Source organism: Elephas maximus, chromosome 2, assembly GCF_024166365.1.
Source record: "Elephas maximus indicus isolate mEleMax1 chromosome 2, mEleMax1 primary haplotype, whole genome shotgun sequence".
In the NCBI taxonomy this organism is placed as follows: Eukaryota; Metazoa; Chordata; class Mammalia; order Proboscidea; family Elephantidae; genus Elephas; species Elephas maximus.
This window is the reverse complement of record NC_064820.1, coordinates 221978145-221999480: the sequence shown is the minus strand read 5'-3', so window position 1 is coordinate 221999480 and position 21336 is coordinate 221978145. Positions and strand designations below refer to the sequence as shown.

The following is a 21336-nucleotide window of genomic DNA, read 5'->3' as shown; positions in this document are numbered from 1 at the left end:
ACACTTCACTAAAGAAGACGTTCAGGTAGCTAACAGATACATGAGGAAATGCTCACCATCATTAGCCATTAGAGAAATGCAAATCAAAACTACAATGAGATTCCATCTCACTCCAACAAGGCTGGCATTCATCCAAAAAACACAAAATAATAAATGTTGGAGAGGTTGTGGAGAGACTGGAACACTTATACACTGCTAGTGGGAATGTACAATCAATTTGGCACTTCCTTAAAAAGCTAGAAATAGAACTAGCACTGTTGTTGTTAGGTGCCATCAAGTCAGTTCCGACTCATAGTGACCTTATCCACAACAGAATGAAACACTGCCTGGTCCTGCGCCATCCTCACAATTGTTGTTATGCTTGAGCCCATTGTTGCAGCCACTGGGTCAATCCATCTCATTGAGGGTCTTCCTCTTTTCTGCTGACCCTGTACTTTGCCAGGCATGATGTCCTTCTCCAGAGACTGATCCCTCCCGACATGTCCAAAGTATGTAAGACACAGTCTCGCCATCCTTGCTTCTAAGGAGCATTCTGGTTGTACTTCTTCCAAGACAGATTTATTCGTTGTTCTGTCAGTCCATGGCATGTTCAATATTCTTTGCAAACACCACAATTCAAAGGCATCAATTCTTCTTCGGTCTTCCTTATTCATTGTCCACCTTTCACATGCATATGATATGATTGAAAATACCATGGCTTGGGTCAGGCACACCTTAGTCTTCAAGGTGACATCTTTGCTCTTCAACACTTTAAAGAGGTCCTTTGCAGCAGATTTACCCAATGCAATGCGTCTTTTGATTTCTTGACTGCTGCTTCCATGGCTGTTGATTGTGGATCCAAGTAAAATGAAATCCTTGACAACTTAAATCTTTTCTCCGTTTATCACGATGTTACTCATTGGTCCAGTTGTGAGGATTTTTGTTTTCTTTATGTTGAGGTGCAATCCATACTGAAGGCTGTGGTCTTTGCTCTTCATTAGTAAGTGCTTCAAGTCCTTTTCACTTTCAGCAAGCAAGGTTGTGTCATCTGAATAACGCAGGTTGTTAATGAGTTTTCCTTCAATCCTGATGCCTTGTTCTTCATATAGTCCAGCTTCTCGGATTATTTGTTCAGCATACAGATTGAATAGGTATGGTGAAAGAATACAACCCTGGGGCACACCTTTCCTGACTTTAAACCAGTCAGCATCCCCTTGTTCTGTCCGAACAACTGCCTGTTGATCTATGTAAAGTTTCCTCATGAGCACAATTAAGTGTTCTGGAATTCCCATTCTTCGCAATGTTATCCATAATTTGTTATGATCCACACAGTTGAATGCCTTTGCATAGTCAATAAAACAGAGGTAAACATCCTTCTGGTATTCCCTGCTTTCAGCCAGGATCCATCTGATGTCAGCAATGATATCCCTGGTTCCACATCCTCTTCTGAAACTGACCTGAATTTCTGGCAGTTCCCTGTCAATATACTGCTGCAGCTGTTTTTGAATGGTCTTCAGCAAAATTTTGCTTGCATGTGATATTAATGATATTGTTCTATAGTTTCCACATTCAGTTCGATCACCTTTCTTGGGAATAGGCATAAATATAGATCTCTTCCAGTCAGTTGGCCAGGAAGCTGTCTTCCATATTTCTTGGCTTAGACTAGTGAGCGCCTAAAGTGCTGCATCCATTTGTTTAAACATCTCAGTTGATATTCCATCAATTCCTGGAGCCTTGTTTTTCGCCAATGCCTTGAGAGCAGCTTGGACTTCTTCCTTCAATACCATCAGTTCCTGATCATATGCTACCTCTTGAAATGGTTGAACATCGACTCATTCTTCTTGGTACAAAGAACTACCATACAATCCAGCAATCCCACTCCTTGGGATATATCCTAGAGAATTAAGAGCCTTTACACAAACAGATATATGCACACCCATGTTCATTGCAGCACTGTTTACAATAGCAAAAAGATGGAAGCAACCAAGGTGCTCATCAACAGATCAATGGATAGATTATGGTATGTTCACACAATGGAATACTATGCATCAGTAAAGAACAGTGATGAATCTGTGAAACATTTCATAACATGGAGGAATCTGGAAGGCATTATGCTGAGTGAAATTAGTTGCAAAAGGACAAATATTGTGTAAGGCAGGTATTATAAGGACTCAAGAAATAGTTTAAATAAAGAAGAAAATATTCTTTGATGGTTATGAGAGGAGGGAGGGAGGGAGGGAGGGGGTATTCACTAATTAGATAGTAGATAAGAACTATTTTAGGTGAAGGGAAAGACAACACACAATACAGGTGAGGTTGGCACAACTGGACTAAACCAAAAGCAAAGAAGTTTCCTGAATAAACTGAATGCTTCAAAGGCCAGTGTAGCTTGGGCAGGGGTTTGGGTACCATTGTTTCAGGGGACATCTAAGTCAATTGGCATAATAAAATCTATTAAGAAAACATTCTGCTTCCCACTTTGGAGAGTGGCATCTGGGGTCTTAAACACTAGCAAGCAGCCATCTAAGATGCATCAATTGGTCTCAACCCACCTGGAGTAAAGGAGAAGAACACCAAGGACACAAGATAATTACGAGCCCAAGAGACAGAAAAGGCCACGTAAACCAGAGAGTACATCAGCCTGAGACTAGAAGAACTAGATGGTGCCCGGCTACAACTGATGACTGCCCAGACAGGGAACATAACAGAGAATCCCCGAGAGAGCAGGAGAGCAGTGGGATGCAGACCCCAAATTCTTGTAAAAAGACCAGACTTAATGGTCTGAGACTAGAAGGACCCTGGTGTTCACAGCCCCCAGACCTTCTGTTAGCCCAAGACAGGAACCATTCCCAAAGCCAACTCTTCAGACAGGGATTGGACTGGACAATGGGATAGAAAAAGATGCTGGTGAAGAATGAGCTTCTTGGATCAAGTAGAAACTTGAGACTATTTTGGCATCTCCTATCTGGAGGGGAGATGAGAGGGCAGAGGGAGTAGAGGCTGGTGGAATGGACACAAAAAGAGATTGTGGAGTGAAGGAGTGGGCCGTCTCATTAGAGGGGGGGCAATTAGGAGTATATAGCAAGGTGTATATAAATTCTTGCATGAGAGACTGACTTGGTTTGTAAACTTTTACTTAAAGCACAATAAAAACTTTTTTAAAAATTGGCAAAACACAGGAAAAGGCAATGCACAAAATTAGTACAAATGGATACTAAAAAAAAAAAAAAATTTTTTTTTTTTTTGATACTAAAGGTACGGGAAAATGTCTATCCTTCCTAGAAACCGAAGAAGTAAATGCAATTAAGTCAAGATGCCAATTTTTTTTTTAACTAAATGGGCAAAAATTACAAAAAGAAAGAATCCCTAACGTGGGCCAAGGATTGAACGTATGGGCAGGCTCCTCCACTGCTGTAAATTGGCATTGCCTGGAAGGCAATTTTCATATCCTTCAGGAAGCCTGAAAATGGGCATATCCTCTACAAAGATATTCACATGACATTGATAACAATGGCCAAAAGGAAGAGAACAAGACGATATAAATGTTCATAAATCACGTCACATTTATGTCATTAGAAATCACCTATAATTCCATCACCTAAATGATCTTTACCTGTTCTTTGTATTTTTCTGTACATTCTAAAACCTCCACAACATGCATAGTTTTGTGATCAGATTTTTTTTTTTTTTTTAACAAGAACAAAAAACAAAACTGTCTTTATGCTCTGCAGTAAATCCACTCCCTTCCCCTACCAGGCTAGGAGGAGCCAGGTGTCTACACCGGCCTGTGTTGGAGCAGTATAAAACAAAATCTGCCAACCCAAAAAAACCTCTTCACAAAATGCAAAAGAGGAAGAAAATAGTTTTATTACTGAATGTTATGAATTGAATTGTGTCCCCCAAAAATGTGTGTCAACTTGGCTAGGTCATGATTCTCAGTATTGTGTGACTGTCCACCGTTGTGTCATCTGAGGTGATCTTCCTACATGTTGTAAATCCTACCTCTATGATGTTAATGACACAAGATTAGAGGCAGTTATGTTAATGAGGCAGGGCTCAATCTACAAAATTAGGTTCTATCTTAAGTCAATCTCTTTTAAGATACAAAAGAGAAGCAAGCAGAGAGACAGGGGGACTAAAAAAAAAAAATTTTTTTTTTTTTTACATACCACTAAAAAAGCAGCACTGGGAGCAGGGGGTGTTCTTTCCACCCAAGGTTCCTGCACAGAGAAACTCCCAGACCAGGGAAAGGTTGATGGCAAGGGCCTTCCCCCAGGACTGACAGAGAAAGCCTTCCCCTGGGGCTGGCACTCTGAATTTGGACTTCCAGCCTACTAGACTGTGAGAAAATAAACTTCTCTTTGTTAAAGTCATCCATTTGTGGTAGTTGTTACAGCAGCGCTAGATAACTAAGACACTGAATAAGCATCAAACCAGAATGTGACGCATATCTCTGGCAATTTGCTAAAGAGATTGCAAAAACCAAAAGAAACCTCATCTTTTTATACAGGCAAGTGAATGCAACCCATTTATGTTCTCAAGATAAACTATAACTAAAAAGATGACTTGGCCTCTCATTTGTCACACCTGGTTCATCCTAAAAAAGTTCCCTCTAAATTGACTTGGTAATCATATCCTTATGGCAAGAGACATTTTTAACTTGGAGTCAGGCGCCTGTTAAAGTCAGGCTCTTAACTTTCAACGGTAACTGGGAGACAGGAGCCCTATCTTCCTTGACGGCTACATTTCAGAAATGGCTTCCTTGGGTCCTTGAGAAAAACACTACTGGTGGTGGTGGTTTGTCGTTAGATGCTTTCCAGTAGGTTCCGACTGACAGCAACCCTATCTACGTACAACAGTTCTACCTGGGTGGTAAAACTGACCACAGGCTTATTTTTACATAGATCTCAGAGTGACATAGAAGGAATTCACAATTACAACTTTCTAAAGAAAATGCTCTTAAAAAGGCAAAGGGTAAGTCTCTTTCCTCTTTCGCACCAATGGAAAACATTTTTTTTTTTCTTTCTTTCTTAATTTGTACTTAGCCTTACACCTCCTAACTTAAGCCATCTAAAGTTAGCTAAGTCTGGAAGAGCGCGGCGGCCGCAGGTTCAAAGCACCCGGGGTCGTGGGCGAGAGCGCGCGGATCTTCCACGCGCGGGAACGCTCGCTCCTTCTCTCCCGGTGCGTCCAAGCGCCCAGGCGCCGAGGAGAAGACGCGGGAGTATCGTTCACAGACTTCGACACAGTCATCTTATTTTTTCCTCAAGAATGAGAAAAGTAACGCCTCACTGACCCAACCACCCTTAACCGCTCCGCCTCAAAACGCCCCTTATCAGGACGGCGTCGGAGGCCGGGCCCTGAGTCCACATGCGCGCGCACTTCGGCCCGCTCGGCCCTCCCTCCCTGCCGCCAGCCCATCCCAGCAGGCCCCGCGCACCGGTTACCGTGGAGACGCGCTTGCGTCCCGAACGCTCTGGGCTGGTGCTGCAGCGGGAGCCGCGCGGAGAAGGTAACGGTGGCGCCACCGCAGCTGTCGCGCCGGCCCAAGTTCCCTTCGCCCCTCCGCTCGGAGCCCCTCCCAAGTTATTTCTGGGCCTTTCGGTGTCGCCCGGGGCCACTCCGCCCTCGTCCCTGCTCCACGGCGGGCCCAAGGCGGGTCTCCACACCTGACTCTCATCTCCAGTTGGTAACGTAGCCCGTCGTCCGCCGTTTTCTCCCGCAAAGCGCGGCCTGGTGCGGAGCCGCCTTCGGAGTCCGTCCCCTGTTGAGAATTGTGCCTGTACACCCCGCCTATCACACACACGCCGAGTCCACGCTGCTCAGCCTGCCCCGGGAACCCGGCCGCAGACCGACTGGCCTTGGGGGCACTGGGACAGACGGACGGTCACCCGAGTTGGCCGCGGGTGTTCTGTGCGGTGCTTGCCTACGGCCTCCAAGAGCTAAATGGTGGGCCGAATCTCAGCACCCTCTCCCTCACCTTACGCGTTCGCCAGTGTTTTTCTTTTATATCTGAATCTTAGACCTTCAGTTTTGCGTTTGTCTGCTTACTTTCATTTTGTTTTGGTTTTTATTTTAACCTTACCTTTATTTCCCTGCCCCAAGCATTTGGAAATCGGAATTGCCTGAAATGACTTCACTCTGTTTCCGTTTGTTCTTCATTGCTCAGTTCTGCAGCCTTTGTCCACAGTTTTCGTACTTTTGACATTTCGGTGCCACATTTTATGCCAACAGTTAGCTTTTCTTCAGACCACTTTTCAGTGTTGAACATGACCTTGGACTTTTTTTTTTTAATTTATGCTCACTCCCTAGATGAATTCGTTCAGTCTGGTGGACTCAAAACCTGTCAACATACCAGGTAACAAAACAAACCCTTTGCTGTCCAGTCGATTCCAACTCATAGGGGCCCAGTAGGACAGAGTGGAGTCACAGTGATACCCAAATGTCTATCTTCAGACCAGAGCTGTCCTGAACTCCAGACCCTCATACAAAACTGCCTACCCACATCTCCGCTTAGATGGCTAAGTCATCTCAAACACAGCATGTCCGACACTGAGCTGCTGATACTCCCCAAAGCCTGCTCCTCCTTCAGTTTACCCTTCTTCCAATTGCCCAGACCTTGATGTCCTCCTTGACTCTTTGTCTGCCTCGCTGTCCACATTCAGTCTGTCAGCCCATCCTTCAAAGTTACCCAGAATAGATATACAATTCTACCATTTCTCACTGTTATTCCCCACTGTCACTACCCTTGTCCAGGCTACCATCATCGCCTGCCTGAATTACTTCATTGATTTTCCTCACGGCCTTTCTGCATCTTGAGCATAGATGGTTTTGTGGTATTTTCCCTTTTTCTGTCATTTCATATGAATAAGTTTTTTTTTTTAAGAATTATATGAATTTTATAGTTTCCATAGGTAAGAATACAATATATTTACTGTGTATTTTAAGAATTGCAACTTTTAAACCAGCACAAGGCTACTGGTTTTACTGTTAAGCAAGGTTAAAATTCTAAGGTAGCCCTTGGCTTTCTTGGGTTAGTGTTCTTGGACAGAGGGCTTTAAAATTGACTATATGGAAAAATAAATGAATCCAAAGCTTTCTTCCCAATGGGAGAAAGGTTCCACATATGGATTTAGGCTCTATTTGTTCCCTATTCTTTCTTTTCTGTTTTTTTTGTTTTTTTTGTTTTCATTAGAGAAGCACCCAAAAAGGCAAATTGAGATGGAGGCAAATGATCATACCTGTGCTGATCATTTTGAGAGTAAGTACCTGAGCCTGGTACCCTAGTCAGCCATTCACTGAGTGATGCGGTAATCAATACATCAGGTCCCTACACTCAGCAAGGTAGTGGCCCCCCCACATCCCCATTCTCTCCAGTGTCTTAAACATCCAGCCCTGTCTTTTCTCCTTTTCCATCGAGTAAACCCCAATTGACCAAAGTTACATAGTAGGATTGCTGCAACTTGCTGACAGTCCATAGGAGGTTCTAGATCATGAACCTCCACTCAAAGCTAATCTCCCACCTCCCTTCATGCTATTGCTTCATAAAAAACCAAACCAGACCCGTTGCTGTCAAGTTGATTCCAACTCATAGCGACCCTATAGGACAGAGTAGAACTGTCCCATAGGGTTTCCAGCTGGTGGATTCGAACTGCTGACCTTTTGGTTAGCAGCCGAGCTCTTACCCACCGCACCACCAGGGCTTAAAGCTGTCAGATAGAATCCCCTTAACCTCCAGCTACCAAAACTATAAGCCTATCCTGCATCTGTACCCATCTCGTCTTCCTTCTGTCCTCCTAACCAAGGCCACTCCCTACCCCTGCTTTGGATCCCATCCCCTCCCACTGGTCAGAAACTCTACGCTATCTGTTATCCATTCTGTCTCCTGTATAATCACCTGTTTCATCTCAGTAGAGCTTTCCTATGGCTTTTAAATATGCTGAAAATCTCACACCACAAAAGAGAAAAAAAACTCCCCTAACCCCACATTCCTCTGTGGTTTCCATTTATTGCCTGATCTCTCACCCTGTTCAGCGAGCAAACTTTCTTAAAGAGTTGCCATATGTTCCATACTTCTTATGTGAGAGAATAAACACTATTATTCAAGTTGAGTAGTCTCTTGCTTGTGGCCGAAAGCATGCTGAATCATGTTTGCAACCTTGGAAGATGCCCTGTTCCCTGCCTGAGTCTTCACCCCAGGTCATGGGAACCATGAATAGCAACTTAGGGGAAAAAAAAAATGCTTATTTATTTTCAAGATGGCAAGAAGACTGTAAGTGTCCATTCCTATCCCTAGTGAGTCCATTTTTGCAGCTACTGTGTCATGGCATAACACCAGGCAACATTTTGTTCTGTTATACATAAAATCGCCATAAGTCAGAGCTGACTCAACAGTGGCTAACAACAGCTATATCCCCATTGGAGCTCTAGTCTATTCAAGCTAAACTCCAAATGCATTTTTCCAATAGAAACGTTATTATATATGTTGTGTGGGCTCCATGATGATTTAAGAGCAGAAACTGTTCAATGTGGTTTAAAAAGGCTTTTGTGGGTTGGCCTGGAAACCTAACATTGTTTCTATGGAAAAATGTTTCAAATTCCAAACATTTCTCTTCCAAATGAACTTTTGAACTCACCTGTTTTAAATTGGGGTGGGGGGGTTGCATATTTGTTTATAATTAGAGTGCACAGAAATGAAACTGAGTTATCAGCTGCAAAAAATCACATTTGGACTTCTGGCTTTAAATTGATAAATGGTCCTTTACCATTTGGATAAAACAGCTTTGAAATAAAGGGGATTGGGGCATCTCACAGTACCAAATAACAGTGCAAAGTCAGAACAACTAAAAGAACCTACCAGATTCAGTTTAAGAGTAATTTTCTGTTGGAGGATGAGATTACCTTACAAATTAAGCAAGTGTCAGGCTGTTTAATAGGAAATAAATGCCCATTGTGCCAAAATCTATCATTATAACCAATTTCTCCTGAGGGTCATTGTGAAATATTTCAAGCAGTAGTTTGAATGAATATAAAAACCTTCCCCCCAAAATAAAGAAAAAACTTAAACTAGCAGAAAAAAAAAAAAAGAGTTGCCATAGTCAGTGCATCCATTCCTCATCTCTCATTTCTCAGCCCACTCTAGTCTTGCTTCCACTCTCATCTCTGTACTAAAACAAAAACCATTAATCACACATGTCAGGCCTCGTCTTCCTCTGTCAGCAGCATTTAATACTGCTGACCCCTCCTTGGTCTTAAAACACTGTTTTCACTTGGCATCTGCCACCCACACTCTTCTGCTTTTCCTGCTAACACTGTGGCTCACCCGTCTCCCCTCCCAATCTGTTTAAATATTGGAGGTCTTCAAAGCTCAGTTTCTCTTCTTACTGTTTTCTCCCCTGACTCCCAATACACTGACACTAGGTATAAATCCATGCCCACAGCTTTAAATGCCATCTATATGCCCTGGACTCCCAACTTCATTACTCAAACTTGGCCTTCTTTACTGAGCTAGACCCATATGTCTAGCTGAATGACATTGACCCTTAGTGTCTCTCAGACATCTCCAACTCGACATGCACGAGACCAAACAATCTCTGTACTGTCTCCCCACCCCCAACATTGTAAACTATCTCTATGCTCTTGACTCCCAACTTCATTATTCGACTACTTAATACTTTATTATACTTTATTACAAGGATTCATCGTTGACACCTTCCTTTCCCTCAACTCATCACCATGGTGATGTCTCCTGTGCTTCTTGTATATCCCTTCATCATCACTGGCACCTCAGTCCAAGCTACCACCTTTTCTCATTGGACTGTCTGCAGCCCTCTACTTACTGGTGTCCCTACTGGTCTCTGGCTTTTCTCTATCCTTCTCCATACTTCAGAAGGCAGAGCTGATTTTGTCATTCCCTTCTCTAGTCCCCTGTTTTGCTTACTGATGGCTTCCCATTGCTTTTGGATTAATGAACCAAATAATAAATAAACATGACCGCTTCCAAGACCCAGCTGTTGCCCACCCCTACTACCTCTCCAGGCCCATCTGGAGCCATGGGTCCTTCCTACTGGACGCCAGCCACGTGGGCTTCCTCTACCCACCAGGCCTGGGCACTGACTGCTCTGTCTGCAGAGTTGTTTCTTTCTACCTCTCTTCCCACTGCTTAGTTAGTTACCACTGACCCTTCATATCTCAACTCAAATGGCACTTCTATATAGAGAACTTCCCAGACCGCCATCTTGACCAAATCTCTTTATCGTACGAGAAAGGAAAGAGAATTGTATCTGTTTCCTTTAGAAGGCTTAGAAAACTTACTGTAGTGATTTATTACTAACATCTAAGCACCATGAAAACAAGCATTTCTGTTTGTGTGCATCATTATATGCCCCACAGCTCGTACAGTTCCTGGCACATCCACCCACTGCTGTCGAGTCCATTCTGACTTGTAGTGACCCTACAGGACAGAATAGAACTGCCCCACAGAGTTTCCAAGGAGTGCCTCGTGGACTTGAACTTCCGACCTCTTGGTTAGCAGGTGTATCACTTAACCACTACGCCACCAGGGTCTCCTTCCTGGGACACAGTAGTACTCAAATATGTGTTGAAAGAACGAATGAAATGAACATTCTAATGTGTAAAAGATTAGATGTCAGGTAAGTGTTCTAAAACAATTTTATTAGATTTGAAAGCATGAAAACAAATAATAGTAAAAAATTATTTTACAAAAATTAGTAAAGCCAAAAATGGGGAATCTAAAAATTTACACCTCTGTAATGGTTTTTAGCCCTTGCTGCAATCACCATGGAAACCTTGGTGGCGTAGTGGTTAAGTGCTACAGCAGCTAACCAAAAGGTCAGCAGTTCGAATCCACCAGGTGCTCCTTGGAAACTCTATGGGGCAGTTCTACTCTGTCCTTTAGGGTTGCTATGAGTCGGAATCAACTCAATGGCAGTGGGTTTGTTTTTGGTTTTTTTTGGAACCACCATTAAATTTCTCTTTGACTCAAAGCTCAGTAAGTTGCATTTGCCACCACTTGGTGGAAGTAGAGAGACTTAGTTTCTAATTCTGAAGGAGCTCCTTTAGAATGCCCAGTCTGAAAATTAATTCAAGTTTTATGTCAAAAATAATATAAAATTGTTAAATAATAAAGCCTGCATAACTAGTCTATAACCATCCAGCCTGTAAGCATGATACATTTCCAAGTTATCACTAAAGCTTGGAATTTCTGATTTTACAGATTTTAATGCTGGACTGGACCTTGGAAATCATCGAGAACAATCAGCTAATTTCATAGATAAGACAACTGAGACGAAACAGCTAGTTACATTGGGAGGGCTGAGAATATAATATCTTGCTTCCCAAGCCTTTTTTCTTCTATAGTGTACTTCCTTTCTTCTTAACAGCTGTTACTTCTAAACATTGCTTTCTTCAGTATTTAGTGACCAAATTTCTGAATCAAAAACTTGGGACACAATCATAAAAGTGTACAAAATATTTGAGATAATGCCCTTGAAAAACCCTAAGATATGTAATCATCTTACCTATATAACGTTTTGTTAAGTGCTGTCAAGTAGATTTCAACTCAGCAATCCCATGTGACAGAGTAGAACTGCCCCGTAGGGTTTCCTAGACTGTAACCTTGACAGAAGCAGGTCACCAGATCTTTCTCCCACGGAGCCACTGGGTAGGTTCAAGCCACCAACATTTAAGTTAGAATCTGAGTGCTTAAATATTGTGCCACCAGGGTTCCTTATATGATACACATTACGTATTGTTCTATAATGCTAAGGAAAGAAAGAAAAGACCTAAGTGGATATCAGGAGAGACTCTGAAGCTTTCTTTTGAATGTAGAGTAGCTAAAGCGAACAGAGAACATGATGCAGCAAAAGAGCTGAAGATTTCAAAGGACAACTCGAGAAAACAAAGTATTATAATGAAATGTACAAAAACCTGGAGTTAGAAAACCAAAAGGGAAGAACATGCTCAGCATTTCTCAAGCTGACAAAACTGAAGAAAATATTCAAGCCTTGAGTTGCAACATTGAAGGGTTGTACAGGAAAAATATTGAACGATGAAGGAAGCATCAAAAGCAGATGGAAGGAATACACAGAGTCACAGTACCAAAAAGATTGGTTGCCATTCAGCCATTTCAGGAGGTAATGTATGCTCAAGAACCAACGGTACTAAAGAAGTCCAAGCCACGCTGAAGGGAATGGCAGAAAACAAGGCTCCAGGAATTGATGGAATACCAACTGAGATATTTCAACAAAATGGATGCAGCGCTGGAGGTACTCGCTTGTCAATGCCAAGAAGTTTGAAATACAGCTACCTGGCCAACTGACTGGAAGAGATCCATGTTTGTGCCCGTTCCAAAGAAAAGTGATCCAACAGAATGCAGAAATTATCAAACAATATCATTACTATCACATACAGGTAAAATTTTGCTGAAGATTATTCAAAAGCAGTTGTAGCAGTACATTGACAGGGAATTGCCAAAGCCCCAGCTGGATTCAGAACAGAACACGGAACAGGGTTATCATTGCTGATGTCAGTGGATCTTGGCTGAAAGCAGAGAATGCCAGAAGGAAGTTGACCTGTGTTTTATTGACTGGCATTCGACTGTGTGGATCATAACAAATTATGGATAACATTGCAAGGAATGGGAATCCCAAAACACTTAATTGTGCTCATGAGGAGCCTGTACATAGACCAAGAGGCAGTCATTGGAATAGAATAAGAGGATACTGCATGGTTTAAAATCAGGAAAGGTGTGTGTCAAGGTTGTATGCTCTCACCATACCTATTCAGTCTGCATGCTGAGCAAATAATCTGAGAAGCTGGACTGTATGAAGAAGAACTCAGGATCAGGATTGGAGGAAAACTCATTAACAACCTGCAATATGCAGATGACACAACCTTGTTTGCTGAAAGTGAAGAGAAATTGAAGCAGTTATTGACAAAGATCAAACACTATAGCCTTCAGCATGAGTTACACCTCCACGTAAAACAAAAATCCTCACAACTAGACCAATAAACAACATCATGATAAACAGACAAACAGTGAAGTTGTCAAGGATGTCATTTTATTTGGATCCACAATCAACACCCTTGGAAGCAACAGTGAAGAAATAAAAGACGTATCACATTAAGCAAATCTGCTGCAAAAGACCTCTTTAAAGTGTTAAAAAGCAAAGATGTCACCTTGAAGACTAAAGTGCACCTGACCCAAGCCATGGTGTTTTCAGTCACCTACTATGTGGGGTTTTTTTCTGTACATGTGAAAGCTAGACAATGAATCAGGAAGACTGAAGAAGAATTTATACATTTGAATTATGGCGTTAGCAAAGGGTATTGAATATACCATGGACTGCCAAAAAAACGAACAGATCTGTCTTGGAAGAAGTACAGCCAGAATGCTCCTTAGAAGCAAGGATGGCGAGACTTTGTCTCACATACTTTGGACACGTTATCAGGAGGGACCGGTCCCTGGGGAAGGACATCATGCTTAGTAAGGTAGAAGGTCAGTGAAAAAGAGGAAGATCCTTAAGGAGTTGGATTGGCACAGTGGTGTCTACAACAATGGGCTCAAGCATAACAATGATTGTAAGGATGGCACTGGACCGGGTATCGTTTTGTTCTGTTGTACATAGGGTTGTTATCAGTAGGAACTGACTTGACAGCACCTAACAACAAAACATAATTCATATGTATATAAATGTGTGTATTTGAATATATGTATGTATCTTTTTTTTATATATATCCAAACATAAACATTTTTACTGATACATATGTGCAGTTAGAGACTTTGATGACTAAGGTGTGCTTGGCCCAAGCCATGGTCATGTGAAAGCTGAACAATGCAAAAGAAGGTCAAAGGAGAATTGATGCATTTGAATTGTGGTGTTGGCAAAAAATGTTGAATATACTGTGGACTGCCAGAGGAACAAATCTGTTTTGGAGGAAGTACAGCCAGATTAGAATCAAGGATGGCAAGACATTCTCTTGCTTACTTTGGACGTGTCATCAGGAAATAGCAGTTGCTAGTAACGGACATCGTGTTTGGCAAAATAGAGTGTCAGTAAAAACAAGGGAAGCCCTCGATGAGATGGACTGACGTGGTGGCTGCCGCAATGGGTTCAAACATACCAAAGGTTCTGAGGATGGTGCAGAACCAGGCAGTGTTTCATTCTGTTTTACATAAGGTCACCATGAGTTGAAACCAACTCAATAGTAACTGACAACAGCAACAACAATGCACATAGATATATAACTTTCTGTATCTACTACTATATATGTTTGTATGTGTAAGTAAGTATATATATATATATATATATATATATTTAACACAATATTTTCAATTCCAGTGCAACAGCTCAGGGCTTTTTCTAGCCTTCCCCCTTCCCATATTAAGTAAAACTCAGTGAAAAACCTGACACCCATGATGGTATATTTACGTATTTTCTCAATTAACTTATTTGCTTTGTGTAATTAATCTCCTAATCTTGCTGGTTACCTGCCACCTTTCTGCCAACCCCTTCCCTTTACTGCCCCTCCCCCTCACCACCCTGCTCTCTCAGCCCCCCAGCATACTTCTGCCAGTCTGGTGCCGTCGCGTTGGTTCCGACTCAGCTACCGTATGCACAACAGAATGAAACACTGCCCGGACCTGCACCATCCTTACAATCGTTGTTATGCTTGAGATCGTTGTTGCAGCCACTGTGTCAATCCACCTAGTTGAGGGTCTTCCTCTTTTCCGCTGACCCTGTACTCTGCCAAGCATGATGTCCTTCTCCAAGGACTGATTCCTCCTGACAACATGTCCAAAGTATGTAAGACGCGGTCTCGCCATTCTTGCGTCTAAGGAGCATTCTGGTTGTACTTCTTCTAAGACAGATTTGTTCATTCTTTTGGCAGTCCATGGTATGTTCAATATTCTTCGCCAACACCACAATTCAAAGGCGTCAATTCTTCTTCGGTCTTCCTTATTCATTGCCCAGCTTTCACATGCATATGATGTGATTGAAAATACCATGGCTTGGGTCAGGCACACCTTAGTCTTCAAGGTGACATCTTTGCTTTTTAAAACTTTAAAGAGGTCCTTTCCAGTCTGCTTAGGGCCACCCTTTTTGCTTCCATCTCCATTCCGAGTGCTTACAAGAGAATGCCTTTTTCTCCAGCTGGTTTTCCTAAGGCATAAAATCCCACCAGGTCCCTAGTGTTGGTCACCATTTTCCTAGATGTAGCTTAGACAAAACAGTTACCATGAGCATTAAAACATTTCCTTGATACTTTCGAAGTTACCCTTTTCGGCTTGTTGAAATTTATGATAATGCATTTCATTTCCATTTTCAAAACCTGCTTTTTGACTCAGTTTAATTCATAATACTTTTTTCCAGGTACCAGAAGCAAATGTTAAATCTCAAATGATATTTTAACTCCTTTCATTACTGAAAATGATGGGCACCATGTAGATATTAATTAGAAAGTGAATATCTTGGACATCTTTCCCTGCCTGCGCGTACTTCATTCTTTTCTTTTTTAACTATGTAGTTAGTAAGAATTATTAGTTGTAGTTACAATATGGGTTACACCTCAACGTAAAGAAAACAAAATCCTCACAACTAGACCAGTAAGCAACATGATGATAAACAGAGAAAATATTGAAGTTGTCAAGGATTCATTTTATTTGGATCCAAAATCAACACCAGTGGAAGCAGCCTTGGTCATGTTGTGCTGAGTACCCTTATATTGTGTTTTGTCTTTCCTTTCATCAAAGTTAATACTTGTCTGCTGTCTAGTTAGCGATTTCCTCACCACACCCATCCCCGCCCTCATAATCATCAAAGATTGTTTTTTTTTTCTATGTGTAAACCTTTTCTTGGGTTTTTATAATAGTGATCTCACACAATATTTGTCCTTTGGCGATTGACTGATACCACTCAGAATAATGCCCTCCAGATTCATCCATGATATGAGATGTTTCAGAGATTCATCGTTGTCTTTTATCATTGGGTAGTATTCCATTGTGTGTGTTGTTGTTAGGTGCTGCTGAGTTGGTTCTGACTCATAGCAACCCTATGAACAACAGAACAAAACGCTGCCTGGTCCTGGGCCGTCCTTACAATCACTGTTATGCTTGAGTTCACTGTCGCAGCCACTGTGTCAGTCCACCTTGTTGAGGTTCTTCCTCTTTTCCGCTGACCCTGTACTTTGCCAAGCATGATGTCCTTCTCCAGGGACTGATCCCTCCTGACGACATGTCCAAAGTATGTAAGACGCGGTCTCGCCATCTCTGCTTCTAAGGAGCATTCTGGTTGTGCTTCTAGGACAGATTTGTTCATTCTTTGGCAGTCCACGGTATGTTCAGTATTCTTCGCAAACACCACAATTCAAAGGCTTCAATTCTTCGGTCTTCCTTATTCACTGTCCAGCTCTCACATGCATATGATGTGATTGAAAATACCATGGCTTGGGTTGGGCGCACCTTAGTCTTCAAGGTGACATCTTTGCTCTTCAACACTTTAAAGAGGTCCTTTGCAACAGATTTATCCAATGCAATGCGTCTTTTGATTTCTTGACTGCTGCTTCCATGGTTGTTGATTGTGGATCCAAGTAAAATGAAATCCTTGATAACGTCAGTCTTTTTTCCGTTAATCGTGATGTTGCTCGTTGGTCCAGTCATGGGGATTTTTGTTTTCTTCATGTTGAGGTGCAATCCATACTGAAGGCTGTGGTCTTTGATCTTCATTAGTAGGTACTTCAAGTCCTTTTCACTTTCAACAAGCAAGGTTGTGTCATCTGTATAACGCAGGTTGTTAATGAGTCTTCCTCCAATCCTGATGCCCCGTTCTTCTTCATATAGTCCAGCTTCTCGGATTATTTGTTCAGCATACAGATTGAATAGGTATGGTGAAAGAATACAACCCTGGGGCACACCTTTCCTGACTTTAAACAAATCAGTATCCCCTTGTTCTGTCCGAACAACTGCCTGTTGATCTATGTAAAGGTTCCTCATGAGCGCAATTAAGTGTTCTGGAATTCCCATTCTTCACAATGTTATACATAGTTTGTTATGATCCACACAGTCGAATACCTTTGCATAGGCAATAAAACACAGGTAAACATCCTTCTGGTATTCTCTGCTTTCAGCCAGAATCCACCTGACATCAGCAATGATATCCCTGGTTCCGGTCCTTTTCTGAAACTGGCCTGAATTTCTGGCAGGTTCCTGTCAATATAGCACTGCAGCTGTTTTTGAATGGTCTTCAGCAAAATTTTGCTTGCATCTGATATTAATGATATTGTTCTATAGTTTCCACCTTTGGTTGGATCACCTTTCTTGGGAATAGGTGTAAATATGGATCTCTTCCAGTCAGTTGGCCAGGAAGCTGTCTTCCGTATTTCTTGGCATAGACAAATGAGCACCTCCAGCGCTGCATCTGTTTGTTGAAGTATTCCCTTGTGTGTATATACCATAATTTGTTTATCTGTTGGGGGGCATGTAGGTTGTTTCCATCTTTTTGCTATTATGAATAATGCTGCTGTGAACATGGGTGTGCATGTGTCTGTTCATGTGATGGCTTTTATTTCTCTAGGATATATTCCTAGGAGTGGGATTGCTGGATCATGTGGCATTTCTATTTCTAGCTTTTTAAGGAGGCACCATATCATTTTCCATAGTGGTTATACCATTTTGCATTCCCACCAGCAGTGTATAAGAGTTCCAATCTCTCCATAACCTCTCCAGAATTGTTATTTTCTGTTTTTTTGGTTAGTGCCAGTAACATCAGGGTAAGATGATGTCTCATTGTAGTTTTGATTTGCATTTCTTTAATGGCTAGTGATCAGGATCATTTCCCTCATGTGTCTGTTAGCCACCTGAATGTTGTCTTTGGTAAGTGTCTATTCATATCTTTTGTCCATTTTTTAATGGGATTATTTGCCTTTTGTTGTTGAGGTGTTGAAGTGTTCTATGGATTTTAGAGATTAGACCCTTGTCGAATATGTCATAGCCAAATTTTTTTTTCCCAGTCTATAGGTTCTCTTTTTACTCAGTCTTTTGATGAGCTTAAGTGATTAATTTTAGGGAGCTCTCAGTTATCTAGTTTATCTTTTGGTGTTTGTGCATTGTTAGTTATGATTTGCATTGTATTTATGCCATGTATTAGGGTCCTAGAGTTGTCCTTATTTTTTCGTCCATGATCTTTTTCATTTTAGGTTTTATAGTTAGGTCTTTGAATCCATTTTGTGTTAGCTTTTTTGTATGGTGTGATGTTTGCATCCTATTTGATTTTTTTACAGATGGACATCCAGTTTTGCCAGTACCGTTTGTTAAAAAGACTGTCTTTTTCCCATTTAATGGACTTCGGTCCTTTGTCAAAAATCAGCTGACCGTGGGTGGATAGATTTGTGTCTGGGTTCTTGACTGTATTCCATTGGTCTGTGTGTCTGTCGCTGTACCAGTACTAGGCTTTTTGACTACCGTGGCTGTATGGTAGGTTCTGAGATCAGGTAGTGTGAGGCTTCCTGCTTTGTTCTTCCCCTTCGGAAATGCTTTCCTTATCCAGGGCCTCTTTCCTTTCTATATAAAGTTGGGTGATTAGTTTTTCCATCTCATTAAATAGTGCTGTAGGTATTTGGATCGGGATTGCATTGTATCTGTAGATCGCTTTGGGTTGCATTGACATTTTCACAGTGTTGAGTCTTCCTATCCATTAACGTGGTATATTTTTCCATTTATATAGGTTTGTTTTGATTTCTTGCAATAGTATTTTGTAGTTTTCTTTGTATAGGTCTTTTATGTCCCTGGCTAGATTTATTCCTAAATATTTTATCTTTTAAAGGGCTATTTTAAATGGCATTGTTTTCCTGATTTCCTTTTCGTCATTCTGTTTGTTGGTGTATAGTAATAGTAATCCATACTATAGTAATCCAACTGATTTTTGTATATCGATCTTGGATCCTACTACTCTGTAGAATCTTTCTATTCATCCCAGTTGTTTTCTTGTGGAATTTTTGGAGTTCTCTATGTATAGGATCATGTCATCTGGGGACAGGGGTAGTTTTACTTCTTCCTTTCCAATTTGGATGCACTTTGTTTCGCCTTATTGCTCTAGCTAGGATTTCCAGCACAGTGTTAAATAGGAATGGTGATAAAGGTCATCCTTATCTTATTCCTGTTCTCTGGGGGAATGCATTCAGCCTTCTCCATCGAGAATGATGTTGGCTGTTGATTTTCTATTGTTGTTGTTATGTGTCCTCGAGTCGATTCCAATCATAGCGACCCTGTAGGACCGGGAAGAACTGTCCCATAGGGTTTCCAAGGAGCAGCTGGTGGATTCAAACTGCTGACCTTTTGGTTAGTAGCCCAGCTCTTAACCATTTTAATCTAATTGTTTCGATTTGCGTTTCATTAATTATAAGTTAAGTTTGAACATGTATTTCTTGTTCATCTGTGTTCTGTAACACGCTTCTTCGTATCCTTTGCCAATTTTATTAATGAATTATTCATCTTTTTCTTAATAATTCTAAGAGTTCTTTATAAATTAAGGAAATTACTCCTTTGTCATACTAGTTGTGCAAACCAGTCCAGGGAGACTAAAATTACCCCCTTCCGATGCCAAATCATGTGGTGGATAACAGATCCCACTCTGTTTATCAGCTTTATCCTATGGAAATCCCAGCTTCCCTTCCCTGTTCAGTTCAGAACCCATCTGCCCACCCAGCCCTCTCTCGCTTCTCTAGCCACCCAGGGCTAAGACAGCTGGTACCAACCACAACCTTGGGAGTCCACATGACTACCACCACTAAAGACCAAAAACCAAAAAACTAAAACCAAACCCGTTGCCCTCGAGTCGATTCCAACTCATAAAAAAAATAAGAGACAGTAGGACTGTCCTATGGGGTTTCCAGGGAGTGGCTGGTGGATTCTAACTGCCAACCTTTTGTTTAGCAGCTGAGCTCTTAACCACTGCACCACCAGGGCACCCACTAAGACCAGCTGGTCACAAATTTGGGGTTTACCTCTATCCCCTCAGGATACCAGCTGCAAACTCAGGTGTCCACGTGACTCCCTCCAATTCAGGCCAGCCAGTTCCCACTATTCCTTTGGGTCCTGTAGTTCACTGGAATGACTGCAATAGCAGTTTTAATATAAGAAAAATAGGATAAGAATGAAGCGATACATGGGTAAAGCCTGGGAGAGGTCCCAGCATCCAGCTTCTGTGTCCCAAGGGGACACTCTGTCCTCCCAAGAGGAGATGTTTGCTCTTACCAACCAGAAAGGTTCTTGAGCCTTCCATCTTTTAAGGCCTCTGTTGGCCTCACCACATAGCCATGATCAATTACATCAGGCCTGGTGAGGTTTAGTCCTCATTGGAGCTCTGGTGGCAGAGTAGTTAAACATTTGGCTGCTAACCAGAAGGTCAGGAGTTCGAATCCACCAGCTGCTCCCTAGAAACCCTATGGGACAGTTCTACTGTGTCCTATGAGTCAGAATCAACTGGGCAGCAATGAGTTTGTCACCACATAGCCATGATAAATTATATCAGGCCTCATGAGGTTTAGTTAGGCCCCCACATGATCCCTCTTGGTCTGGTCAGCCTCTAATCATTAGACTCAGGTGTTCGTAGGCTTAAAAGAATCAAGAACAGAGGAGGTGGAGCCAAGATGGTGGAACAGACAGATGCTTCTGGCGAGCCCTCTTACAACAGAGGCACAAAAAAACAAGTGGAACGAGTATATTTATAACAAGCTAGGAGCCCTGAACATCAAAGGCAAGCTTAGAAAATGAAATGAGGGTCAGGGGGAGGAAGAGATGGTTCAGAAGCGGAGAGGAGTTACCAGACCTGAATCGCAGTGAGCCTTCAGGCACCATTCCCGGGAGCAGCAGTGGACTGGTACTAGTGTCAGCCTCAGTTTCCTCAGGGAGAAGCAGCCAGCCACACAGCCTACTCACACCTCCAGAACCAAAGAAGAATGGCACTCTTGGCAAAAGCTAAGTACTTGCGTATATTTTACTGCACTCCCCCACCCCCAAGCCGGCTATGGCGGCTGAATTCCCTGGGCCTGAGATATGCCCTGTTGAGCACTTAGAGCCATCCTCCCAGCCTTGGAGAAGGAATAAATTTGCAACTGCGGGAAAAGATAATTTGCCAGCCCCACTAATCGGGGGAGCCCAGGACAGAAGCGGCTCCCGTCCAGGCATAAACGGTCCATGGATTTTGAGCACCTTTCCCCTCTGCATAGACCTCTGTGGGCCTATCTCAAAAGAATAGGCTCTTGTTGCAGACTCCAACCGTTTCAGCTGTGTGGCAGAGAGGTGGGTTTTTGATGTTTGACATTGCTTATTATCACATC

The 21336-nt window shown here is 42.1% G+C and overlaps 1 protein-coding gene across 2 annotated transcripts in view; it reads left to right on the top strand.

Annotated features, from left to right (window-relative positions):
- The first annotated feature begins 5438 nt into the window (after positions 1–5438).
- Positions 5439–21336, top strand: part of LCA5L (lebercilin LCA5 like) — a 77016-nt gene continuing 61118 nt past the window's right edge. The window contains exon 1 of one of the 2 annotated variants that reach the window (XM_049874861.1): positions 5439–5928. The gene's annotated coding sequence lies outside the window, so the exon portion shown is untranslated. The remainder of the gene's footprint in view (positions 5929–21336) is intronic. The other variant, XM_049874860.1, reaches the window with a different exon arrangement.